General features: G+C 43.5%; 1 pseudogene; it reads right to left on the bottom strand.

Moving 5' to 3' along the window:
* Positions 1 to 12,986, bottom strand: part of LOC111156669 — a 49,815-nt pseudogene extending 36,829 nt beyond the window's left edge.
* Positions 12,987 to 13,282: the final 296 nt, after the last annotated feature.

Below are 13,282 nucleotides of genomic sequence, written 5' to 3'. Positions count from 1 at the left end.
GGTAGAATGAGGAGTGACTGCTAATGGGTACAGGGTTTCTATTTGGGGTGATGACGATGTTCTAAAATTGATTATGGTGATGGTTGCACAACTCTGTGAATATACCAGAAGCTATTGAGTTGCATATTTCATTTCAATTAGGTTGTACTTTGCACCAGTTGCCTGGATCTGTAATGGACATTTTCTTTTCTTTCTTTTTTTTTTTCTTTTAAGATTTTATTTATTTATTTGACAGAGAGAGACACAGCAAGAGAGGGAACACAAACAGGTAGAAGGAGAAGGAGGCTTCCCACAGAGCAGGGATCCTGATACAGGGCTAGATCCCAGGACCTTGGGATCATGGCCTAAGCCCAAGGCAGCTGCTTAATGGCTGAGCCACCCAGGTGCCCTTGTACTGGACATTTTCACACATATTATATAATATACTCAAAATCCAGGGGTTCCTGGGTGGTTCATTCATTTAAGCATCTGCCTTTGGCTCAGGTCATAATCCTGGAGTCCTGGGACTCAGGCCTACAGCAGGGTCTCTGCTCAGCAGGGAACCTATTTCTCCCTCTCCCTCTGCTTGCAGCTCCCTCTTCTTGTGTTCTCTCTCTGTCAAATAAATAAATAAAATCTTTTTAAAAATACACTCAAAAGCCCCCAAAAGGAGCAATGATCATCCCCATTTTGAAGAACAGGAAACTGAGGCTAAGGGTGCTGTGCCCAGAGTTATGCAGCTGCTCTGTGGTGACACAAAGGGTCAGACCCTGGTCTTTAATCTGCCACTTGGAGACAGCCTAAATGTGGGTTCTGGAGCCCATCTGTCTGTGGTGACCCCTCTTATAACCCTGATTATAAGGTTGATCAGTTGTCCCCTCTTGAGCTTCAGCTTTCTCATCCATAAAATAGTAGTAACAATAGTAGTGCTTATGATGGTTCTTGTGTGGCTTTAAACAATAAATACTCTAAGGTGCTCTCCCTAGCATATGACAAATGCTCAATGGATGTTAGGTTTTAATAGCCTAAGTATGGTAAGTATTGCCATACTATCTTTTATATCCTTAATATACTTCACTATGTTGTGATCTGGGTACACCTGAAAACTATGTGTGATGGACTGTGAGTTAACTTTCGAAGTGTCCTAATCAGCAATCCACATTTGAAGGGTCCCAGTCAAGGATCTCCACTCCTGAGTAGAGGTGGGAGAACTACAGCTCACTTTTGTAAATAAAGTTTTATTGGTACACAGCCATGTCATTCAATTACATATTATATAAGACTGCTTTCCCTCTCCAGTAGCAGAGTTGGGTAGTTGTGACAGAGACCATACGTCTTGCAAAGCTGAAATACTTACTATTGGGCCCTTTACAGAAAAAGCTTGCCAACCCCTATTCTAGAAGCCAACAAGCCCTTCAAATGATACCATTTAAATCTGTGCTCGAAAGTTTGTATTTAGAAAAAAAGAAAAAAAGAAAAAAAAGAAAAAGCACTGAGTACTGTAGAGGAACATCTTTAAAATGTAAAATATGTTCTCTGCAATCAACTTGCTTACCAGGCTAGTTGAGACCAAGTTGTCATGGGAGAAACCATCAGGGAGGATTCTCATGCTAACCTGTGTGATGCGTGGCACATAGACAATGAAACTTAACTGCCACGTGGATGCTTGGGGCTCATGAAGGGAGTGCCCAAGGGGAAGTATCCATGTGAGGATGGAGGTAGAGAGGAGCATGAGGAAAGAGAGGAGCTGGTGAGCAGAGTGAGAAATGATAATAATGAGATAGAGCAGGAGTGAAGAGAGTGAAACTATGGAGGTCCTCACAGAAGGCAGAGGTGCTGGGACCTTGAGCACTGGAGGATATTGCTGGGAATGGACAGGGTGGGCAGTATCAGAAGGAGTCCTAGAAAGCTGTCCACAGGAGCAGCAGGGATAGGAAAGAACAAATAACTTTTGTAAACAAAGTTTTATTGGTACACAGCCATGTCATTCATTTATGTATTATATGTAAATGTATATTTGCATGTAAATGAATATGTAAATAGAATGTAAATGCATCTTTAAATGAAAAGCAAACCCTTGAAGTGACCTGCTGCCACTCCAGTCCCCCAATTCCATCTGATACTGGATGCCTCATGGGCATTTCAGAGAAGCCCTGGGTTAGGCCCCCAGCATATCTTTACTTTTGGATTCTTTTTGTTTGTTTGTTTAGCTTTTCACATGTTTGTATCTGTTCTCCCTTGGTATAAAAGTGAGACAGCAGAACATGATCTGGAAGCCTACCCCTACTACGGTCTTGCTTGGTGGCCATTGGCCAGGCGCAGATTTGTTACTTCTCTAAATCTCACTTGGGTCATCTGTAAAAACCAGCTGTTAACACCTGCCTCTGCATGGAAGCAGTGTCAGCTACAGACTTGGTGATCTGTAAGGGTCATTTAGGTGTTCTTAGAAAAGTGGACTGATGACTCTGGGCTGGGAGAATGAGTTAGTGTTGGTGCAGAGCTGGATGCTGGGGATTTGAGAAGGAAAGCTCTATTTTGAGTGAAGAGAAGATACTATGCTTCGTGCCTTGGGTGGAGGTTCCCTGAGTGTAACTGGGGTGAGACCCATGTGGAATGCCCTCAGACAGCCCTCTCCCTGCTAGAGCAGTTGACTTGGGCTTTGCATAGAGGGGAGGTTTGGAAGGCATTTCACGGTGGTGACTTTCTCATCGCGATGCACCCCGTCCTCCTCAGTGCTGGGAAGCCTGATCCTGATTAGACTTCTCACGGGTGGTCCATCTTCCAAGGCCTCGGGGCTCCTTTCTCTTTGGTGGTGGATGATATTGGCAGGCTTTGTTTTTTCCAACCATGAGAAGCCACATGGGGTAGAAATTTGAGAGTGGCTTTTCTTCATTGTACAGTCAGCATCAACGGCCTCCTGTTTACCGCAATGGACAATAACTCCCCCCAAAATTGCCGTGTCCCTGCTGACCCCAGCTGCCTCTCTGACCTGGTCCAGGGAGGTTGTGCAGCTCATGCCGTTCCTGAAGCATCCCTTACTCACACACACTCCCTGAGGCTGGCCAATGAATGCGGCCAGAGTACTGCTGTTTCTCACGCACACTAATAAAAGTTCCTCCTGTAAAAACATTCAAGAACTACTTTGGGTGCATAACACAGTGAAAAGAGAGTGGGCTTCAAAGCTTCACACACTTGGGTGTAATTCCAGGCTGCACCATTGAGAATGGAGATAATAGCTCTGTGTCCTGGGCAAGTTACTTGCCCTTTCTGAGGCTTGTTTTCTTACCTATAAAAATCTACCTGATGGAGTCAATGGGAAGATAAAAGAAAACGTATATAAAATACCTAATATGGGACCTAGCACATATAATTATTCGACGATAGTCATTATTATAAAGACAAAAATTATCTATATAAATATGATAACTTGTGAATTGTTCGTTTTTTCTTCCCTGGTGAATGTAGGACCAGTACACAGTTTCCGTCACCTCCATCAGCCAAGACACTTTATGATCCCACAGGAGTCTGAGGTTGCAACACATCTTGGCATTCACATGAGGTTGTTTGAACCATACTCCCCCATTTTATTCAGGAACTTGAAATCCTTTCCTGGGATTTCAAGAGATTTCTGTTCTGAAAGCCATTGAAGTAGTGTTTTCTGGTATTATTGAGTTTTAAAACCAGGAAGAAATTTAGGTCACCTGGCCAATTTCTGCTTTTGAGGTGGAGGGGCCAGAAATCGTAAATGACTAGTCAGTGGAAGGTGAGCAGGAAGTCATACTCATGGCTAAGTTTATTTAGCATTTACTATATGCCAGGATCTGTTTGAAATATTTGACCTGAATGATCTTATCTAATCTTCATAAAGCATGTCTTACCCCTATTGTACTGATGAGGAAACAAGGACACCCGCTTCCATGCAGCTGTGTGGAAAGGATCTACACACTGTTGACGTTCAAGACATGCATGCAAATCAATGAAAGCAGCTGTCAGTGTTTTACTCTTACACTTGGCCCTCTTGCTCCATCAGCTGGACTGTGGGTCTTGAGAAGGAGCACAAGAAATGGTAATTTGCTTGTTTTCTGGCAGCCTTGCTAGAACCATATTGTGATTGGCAAACAGCTGAGGGAGGAAGCATAGCCAGATTCTTATTTAAGATCCGTGTTGCCTATGAAAACCACACAGCCTGATTCTCACCTCCGTTCATAAAGTAGTTGGAAGAGAATTATAGAAAGAAGTTTGAATTTTAGTCCTTCTCATGACTAGAGTTAGCCTTGGGACTCTGCTGGTCACACACTCTGCAGCATCTCATTGGCAATCTCTTACTCAAAGCTTGCACAGCAGGAAACAAAAATAAATCTTTATTTGGAGATGCTCATGTTTTACAATCAAGGGTTGATTGTCTGTATGTCCTCAATAGCAAATCATTTTTGGTGATGGTGGGTCATAAGCTCAAGAGGAAATTGCTTCAGAAGAGCAGATACTTAATAAATCGTCTGGGGGTTGGATCGAGGTTTCCTCATCCTAGAGTGAGTCTGGGGGTGGGGGATGGTCTCCACGGTCTCCTTCAGGGACTAGTGGTAAAATACCAGTCTACATGTGGGTTTACCAGGGCCAGCAGCAAGAGTAACTCTGCCTCCAGCCCTTGATGTACAAGCTTATTGCTATGAAAAATGGTTGCCCCTCATATGATCTGTGTCCCTGTGGTAATGAGTTACTTCTTTCAAAGACATAATGGTGTAATTTTAATGACAGCATCTAAGCAATTCGAATAATACTTTTCACCTCCATACTTTCAAGGTTTGCTGCCTGAATAGCTTCAGGCGAGAATTCTGGGCTGTGGATTAGTGCCCATCATAGCCCCAGTAGATGGTTGTGCTCCGCCCCCCCCCATTAATTTTCAGATTGCTTACACAAGACAGGACTCACAGGCACTTCTGCAGGAGCTTTTTATTTTATTTTATTTTATTTTAAAGATTTTATTTATTTATTTGACAGAGAGAGATATATATATAGAGAGAGGGAACACAAACAGGGGAAGTGGGAGAGGGAGAAGCAGGCTTTCCACGGAGCAGGGAGCCCGATGCGGGGCTCGATTCCAGGACCCTGGGATCCTGACCTGAGCCAAAGGCAGACGCTTAATGACTGAGCCACCCAGGCATCCCTGCAGGGCCTTTGTAATGCCTTCATTGTATTTGCCACTTTTTTACAGTTATATGAGCGTTTGGATACTTGTATTTATTTTATGTCCCCTCCACCAGGACATGTGCTCTATGAGGGCAGGGACAATGTCAATTTTGTTTATCTCTGTATTTCCAGGGTCTAAGATGCTCCAAGAGTGAGCAATAGATAAATATTAACACCTGAGTGAAGTTGACTTATGAATAAATTCGTAATTTTTTCTAATTCCAAGTTATGGCAGATACACTCTGTTGTTTATGCTTGAAATGGCTAACCTTTCCCACCCTTCCTGTAAAGATGGAAAACTCTGCAGAAGTGGGTGTGCAATGTTCCACAGTTACATCCACTTATGATATGGGCTACAAATTAGTTCATTTGGATTGGGCATTGAAAAGGAAATTTTCATATTCTTAATAATTTAATGATTCTTCAAAGGTGTTCCTTCCAGTTGTGTTGCGCAGCAGGAGCCCTGGCCCTATGGTCTCAGAGCACCGTCACTACTTGTCCCAGAATCTTCTCAGTTCCATCCTCAATTGCTACACACTCATATTACTAGTAGATTTCTCTCAATAAAGATGAGTTCTAAGTTATATGCAAGAAACTGTGGTGGACCAAGTCATGTTTTCCTGGTAAAAATCAGAAGTTTCACCAACATCTTTCTTTTGCCACTTTAGACTTCTCAAGTTCAGAGGCCTAAAGCCCATTAATATTATTGAGAATGTATTTTCATGTACATTTAATAATATGATTATATTATTAATGACACGATTATTAAAGTTGTAAAAATATATAAACTCACACCAATTTCTTCTGTTTACCCTCTTTGGATGCAAAATTATATATCCAAGATTTCAAACTGGTGGCCTGTTGTTTGAATTTTACTCAGATGTGTTTTTTTTTTAGCTGGCAGAGTGCTTAAAAAATATAAGTCAATATTTAAAAACTGAGAGATTTTACATAATAATCTGGGCTTGTGGGAAATCAGCATATCTTGTCTGTCCACAACTGGCTACAGTTGAGTATGGCTTTTCATAGGTTGTGACTGTTGCATTTTGTGGGTCCACTTCTGCCCTCCTTTCTCCCTGTGTGTCTATTGCTTAAATTTCTGAAAATGTGGGACTACAGATGATTTGCTTCTTTTTTCAAATTTTAATTAAAGTTGTTTCAATTTTTTTGTTACGACAATGAATAAAGAACAATAGCTTTTGAGAAACTTACACTATCAGTTTAAGAATTGATCTATAGATGCATATTCTCTAGTCACCGTGCTTCCAGAACTACTAAACATTTTAAAACGGAGAAAGAAGAACAGAAGCGAAATGATAGCAATAGAGATTGCCAAAAGCTCTCTTGATCATCTCTTTGTTAGCTAGTTGAATTATTCTGTGTTTGACTTGTGGTTTCTAGTCCTGCCAGATGTAAGAATGCCCTGGAGTGAAGAGGCGGGGAAGCAGCCACGTTACAAACATCTCCTTTTTCATCTGGGGGAGGATGAGCCGTCACTGTGCTGGGACTCCTTGTGTCCTCTGTGGGGTTGTTTGGTGGGAGCTGCATCTGTGTCTGAGATAGATGTGGAATGATGATAAATTAGCTGCCATGGAAGTGATGTTAAATCCACGATAGACTCAGGGAACTCTGGGAAAATCATTTCATCAAGAGTCCCTAACAACTGCTATCATTTGAGGTTTTGATGTATTTAAAGTCAATACTCTTCATGCACAAGGAGTGCCCTGACTAAAAACAGTGAAGGAAATCATCAACATAACAAAAAGGCTACCAATTGAATGGTAGAAGATATTTGATGATCTCAGTGAGCTCCACATCAGGCTCTCTCTGCTCAGCAAGGAGCCTGTTTTCCCCCCCCACCCCGCCTGCCTCTCTGCCTACTTGTGACCTCTCTCTCTGTCAAATAAATAAATAAAGTCTTTAAAAAAAAAAAAAAACTTAAATGGAACTACCATATGATCTAGTAATTCCATTTCTGGGTATTTAACCAAAGAAAATGAAAACACTAATTTGAAAAGATATATGCACCCCTATGTTTACTGCAGCATTATTTACAATAGCCAAGATATGGAAACAACCTAAGTGTTTATCAACTGATGAATGGATAAAGAAGATGTGATACATGCACACAGGAATGTTACTCAGCCATAAAAAAGAATGAAATCTTGCCATTTGTGACAACATGGATACACCTAGAGTCTATTATGCTGAATGAAATAAGTCTAACAGAGAAAGAGAAATATCATGTGATTTTATTTATATAAAATCTAAATAGCAAAAAGAATGAACAAGAAACCCCAAACAGAAAGATTCGCAAACACTGAAAACAAGGTGGTGGTTTCCAGAGTGGGTTGGATGGGCAAAATAAGTGAAGGGGATTAAGAGGTACAATCTTCCAGTTATAAAATAAATAAGACATGGGGGTAGAAAGTACAGCATAAGGAATACAGTCAATAATAGTGTAAAAATTTTCTATGGTGACAGATGATAGCCCGACTTATAGTGGTGATCATTTCATAAGGTGTGTAAATATCAAATCATCATGTTATACACTTTTACATGTTAATTATACCTTTGAAAAGTGTCCTACTCTCTTGCATAAGTATCCCATCCTTTTTCTTGCTATATAGTGCGTATCCTGTCCTGTCCATTCGGCATCCAGATTTCTGTCAAGCCTCATCTCCACTGTATTGTATGAATCTGTAGCAAAATGGACTGTTTCTTTAGGTAGATTTTACTTGGAATATACTTATTTGGGCAATAAGATCTCCAGTGATAGGAGCTAACACCACTTAATGATAGGCACTAAAGACACAACAAAATTAATTAGAAGGATACAATGTGGCTACAAAGAAGAATGCTTTCCTTAAAGGTCTATAAGACTTCTTAAAGAGTGTTGAATCAGTTACAAGTTTTGACTTTTTTATACCAATAGACCAGCGTTTTTCCATTTCTGTCAATCTGTGTGGTATCTTAGGGCAAATGATTCCTCCTTGTGGGGCTGGCCTGCATACACAGGGTATTTTGCAGTATTCCTGGTCTGTACTCACTAGACAACAGTACCAACTACCCTTCCCTGCACAGTAACAACCAAACTTTTTTTTTTTTTTTTAAGATTTTATTTATTTGTCAGAGACAGAGCACAAGCAGGCGAAAGCAGCAGGCATAGGGAGAAGCAGGCTCCCCGCTGAGCAAGCAGCCCAACTTGGGACTTGATCCCAGGACCCTTGGGATCATGACCTGAGCCAAAGGCAGACCCTTAACCAACTAATCCACCCAGGCATCCTGACAACCGAAACCATCCTCAAAGATGGCCAACTATGCCCTGGGGCCCCAAATGGTCTCTGGTTAAGAACCACTGCTGTAGACCTCCCAAGATCTCTGAATTTTGCCAGAGGGTTCAGATTTTGTCTTCAAAGATCTCAGAAAGGACTCGTAAAGTAAGTTGGGAAAAGTGTGTTCCCTTTCTGGATGCCTGAAGGACAATGGACAATTTCCAAAATCCAAGCACAGAGCCTGGTTTCCTCTTCCGTTCCTCTAGTGCTCTGCCCTATGGCCTCAGATGGGTCACTTAACCCATGTTAGCCTCATGTTCTTTTACTAAAATAGCAGGAGGCCTGTCTGCAAAGGCTAAAAGAAAACTGAACGAGCTGATCTGTGTGAACGGATGGCTATATTGCAGGTGCTTGGGCTCTTGTCATACTGTCTCTTGCACATCCCCCGGTCAGCTCCCCCACAAGATCGTCTGCTTTCTCTAAAGCATAACAGTTAGAACAACAGTGTCCTGTCTCCACTTGGAAGTAGTCAGCTTGCCTGGGAACTTGGCTACTTGGTTCGCCCTGGAGCGCTTCTCTCCTCAAGCCTGGGAGGATTTGTTTGTTATTTTCTAAAAGGGCAGAGTGAGGACTGCTGCCCAGGCTCACCTGAATGGTCACCGTGATGACTCAGAGCTCAGCCCCAGCTGGGCACAGAGATGATGCTTGTTGTAATACCCCCACACCCTCCTGAGATTGCCATTTTATAATGCAGTTCGATGGTTTCTGCCTCTACACATAAATAAAGTGTATTTACTTTTCTGATTCTTGTAAGAAAACCCAAAGCCACAAGATTGTGTTTGAAGTTCCAAAACCGATGACTTGAGGTTTCTCTCCCATAGTGCATTCCTGTTGGACCACGTGGACACAGGCAGCAACATAGATCACTGCACTATTCTCGGTGGGTCCCTGAGGATGGGAGCCAGCAGCCCAAAGGGACACACGAGGCTGCAGAGTTCCTTGTACTTCCTCTGCTGGTGCTGGAAACCTCACGAAGCCTTCAGAGATGGAATTGCTTTTGTGATCTACCTTCACCTGCAGTAGGTGATACCAGCTGCTGGAATTCCTTGGCCTCGTGGTCCTCTCCTCTCTTTATAGATTTTGAATCTTGCTTGGTAACGGTTCAGGCAGAAATTTTTTTTACCCATTTCTACACATGAAAAAAGCAGTTTGTGTGCACATGTGTGTGTTTTTAAGGAAATGCACAGCTTTTTTCAGCAAGACCTCGAAGGTCTTATCAGGAAGTGCATAAGAATAAAAAGGAAATAGCCAACTGGGAAGTTAGAGAAAATTTTGCTTAGTTTCAGTACATATCAAAATTATAATGAAGATGTTGAATTCGTTCCCACATGCATGTGTAGTGCATGTGTAGACTATCTCTGAGACACACAGAGAGTGAAGAAGGACTGTTTCTGACACAGAGGGGTAGTGGAAGGAGGGAGGTTTAGTTTTCTGCCTCTAGATTAGTGACCCTATTGCACATCTGTGATGTGCATGTGGTCGTTAAAAAATAGAGTAAAAATTAAAATATAAAAAAAAAAATATCAAAAAACTAAAAATTGAATCAAAAGCATTCCAAGATAAGGAGGGGGAAAAAAGAAAGGTTGAGGCAGCTTGCAGAGATATATTTAACAGAAGAGAGGAAGTTGGGGGCGAGGGAAGGCCCGTAGGGCCAGTAAGCAAGAGGCCTACCAAGGAGAGCTCTAGAGTCATGGTGGGGTGAGGGGGTGGGGGCTGAGTTCAGAAAGTTTTCTGTGACCAGAGACAAGAGTGAGATGTGATCACTGACATCATTTGAAGTTCATAGGTTAGAAGCAAATGGGTGTTTACAGGATGCCCAGAAGGAACAGAACGTGTCCTTAACAGCCCTCCCGGTAAATATACCAATGAGAATCAAATCACTGCTCTTTCTAATGTCCCCCATTGTGGGCTTCAGGCTAACACCCAAGTGCCATTCACAGGGGCAACTTGATGGGAGTCCCACGTTCTTTCCTAAATCCTTTGCTCTTGGCTGGGCTTCTGCACTTAGGATGGAATGTAGGTCAGATGGACTGCATATCTTTGGGTAATCTCTCACGAATGCTATTTCTTAAAAATGAGCTTTCGATAAGACTCGAACAGCAGAGATTAAGGTTAGATTCTCTGGCAAGAGCCTTGGTGCAGACTCTACATTGTGCATGAGGGGCAGGTCTAGCTACCTGGACAATCAGCCACAGGCCACGTCAACTCTGCACAGAGCCACAGGAAATGACTGAATTTTCCCCTCATGTGGAGTGGTATAAAGTAAAAAGTGTTCAGTTTTTTTAACCTGTCAAAGGCAGGCCTCGAAAGACTCCTGACAACATGAAAAAAACCATGTTGTGCTTTTTATCCCTGAAAGGCAGGCAGTGAGCCTAATGCTGGGAGCCTCGATGGTGAGCTGTGTGTTTACACAATCAAATCTCCTTTTACCACAAGTCCTTGCCTCCATCAATATTTTGACTGAGCAAAGCCCGCTCTGTATCAGTTAATCAGTATCATATCCTGCTTTCCCACGTCGCTCTGTCAATCTTGCTGTGTTCCTGAGATGGGTGTTAGTTTGAGTCTCAGATGGACCACTACTGCGCTCCCAGAACCCCAGGAGGAGGCAGGCATGTCACTGAAAGTTCATCCCCCAGAGGCTGTGAAGTCAGTGCCGCCTTTACAGCACACAGGGTTCCACCAGCTTCCAGGATGCTTACGTGCCAAAGGGAAGCTGCAGAATTTAATCAGTCTTCATAGCCATTTACTGCTTCATATATTACAAAGCAGAATAGATTATATCTTAATTACACGCTCTTCCTTCTAAAGGGCTCTGTTCATCTGCGGTGACCACTAGCAGTTAAATCTATGGAAAACATGTGTCTCATTGCCTAGGTTAATAATGTGTTGGCGATTTTTCCAGGAGCAGAGAAGGTTTCTGTAATCATGGACAATTGCTACATTGGCTTGAAAAGAGTGACGGGCTGAGTCACTTGACTGTAAACAGGTTGTGGGGAATGTCTGGATGGTCTTGAGTTTCTCATGGTGCTCAGGGTGGAAATGTAGGGAGGGGGGCCCCCGGGGTTTCAGTCCCAGGTCAGGGGCAGAGGAGCTGGGGTCCCTGCAGGGCTGTGGCCAGAGTGCAGGGCTCTCCCACAGGCCCTGACTTTTCCCCTCTCTGAGGAAATGCAGCAGACATTTAAATATTTCCAAACCAAACAAGACACCCTGAAGGATTCTCCTCCTGTGGCCCCATCATCTGCCTCAGGCCGGATTTGAGAATATCAAACAAGGCAATGACAGAGGCAGCTCGGCTTGGAAGAGGACTGGCAGGAAGACAGGACAACAAAGCTCACCCCGTGCTGAGCTTCTGCCCTGAGATGCAGGGGCTGCTTTTAAAACTGCAGAGGCAAGAATGCAGGGTGGTCTTCGAGTCACAGTCAGATGAGGGTCCTGATCTCCCACCCTTCCTCCGGGGTCCAAAATAACAAGCCAGGGTGGCCTTGAGGGTTTGAATAAGCCTATCAGGTTTTTTTCCCCCCCTGACATTTGCTTTCAGGTTTTCTGTGCCTTTTTCTCAGAGAGTTTCCCTGTGCCCTGGTTTCTTCTAAAAAGTCTCCTCGTCGTGCTCTTTCCTGGCCCCAACAGTTAAATCAGATTTCTCATTTTCATCTGGGCTTTGACATTAAAGGAAATAAAAGTTCTAGAACCAAACTTTCTGCTCTTCTTGCAGTGGCCTCTGGTTCCATGAGAATGGAGCCTGCTTTGAAATTCTGAAAACCCTCATCTAATGTCAGCACTGAATTTGGAGGGGGGAAAAAAAAAGGAAAGTTGTAACTTTGGTCTTGTTCTGCACATAATTGTTAATAGAATCGTGGTTTCTTTCTTTCTTTCTTTGGTAATCTTGTTTTCCAAATTAAAATCCCTCAATGACTCAGCCTCCGCTATGGTCTGAGAAACAAAGAACTATCAGGAGAGCTAGCTTGAGAGACAATCTGGGCTTCAGAAGGCAGATGGAAGGACAGGAAACTGCAGCTCCAGCAAGCACAGGGCTACGCTCCCTCTCCCCGGCCTCCCTCTGAGGACAGACCTTGTGTCCCCCAAGCATTTAGGGGACTTTCAATTCCCTGGAGGAGATGTCAGTGGCAACGAGCCAGTGGAAATAGACTTTGAATCCTTACATCGAAGGCTGGCTCTCCTCTACTCCATGCTTCCCTGAAGTCCCTTTTCAGACTGGAACACATCTCCCAACCCACCTCTGGCCAGGACTGGGAATCCTACTTTCTTTTGGGCAGAACCAGCTTATACCCAGGGTGGGAAGTTGGCCAGAGGGCAGATCAGACTGCTCCTGTGTGGGATCCCAGGGAATCACACTTCTGCCAATGGTGTGAGCTCTGGAGGCTGTCTCAGTGTGGTGGGTTCTCACCTGGGCCCTTGCAGGAAAAGGTAGGACTCCTGGATGTCCCGCTGCCTTTGCCTGGCCTCCTCAATGGTCTGTTTCTTCATGTGGGATGCGGAAGGGTGATGTCTGCCATGGTTTCAGCTGTGCCTCATGCGATTTATGAGCTTCCTGGACAAAGGCCATGACATCTCGTGAATCGCTAGGGTAGACGATGTGGACACCCTGGAATGCTGGACATCCCTACCCTTCAACAAAGTCTCCCCCACTGTAGCTGCCATCCCATCCTTTTCCAGTTGCCCAATACAGACATGTGTGGTCAGATGGATTTCAGTTAGGGTTTCCGCCCTCCCAGTTGCTAGCTATGTACTGGTGAATGAGTTTGCTCATCTAGGAAATGAGT

Source organism: Enhydra lutris, unplaced genomic scaffold (assembly GCF_002288905.1).
Source record: "Enhydra lutris kenyoni isolate GAN:26980312 unplaced genomic scaffold, ASM228890v2 scaffoldscaffold48, whole genome shotgun sequence".
NCBI lineage: Eukaryota > Metazoa > Chordata > Mammalia > Carnivora > Mustelidae > Enhydra > Enhydra lutris.
The sequence above is the reverse complement of the archived record's forward strand: the minus strand, read 5'-3'. Positions and strand labels throughout refer to the sequence as shown.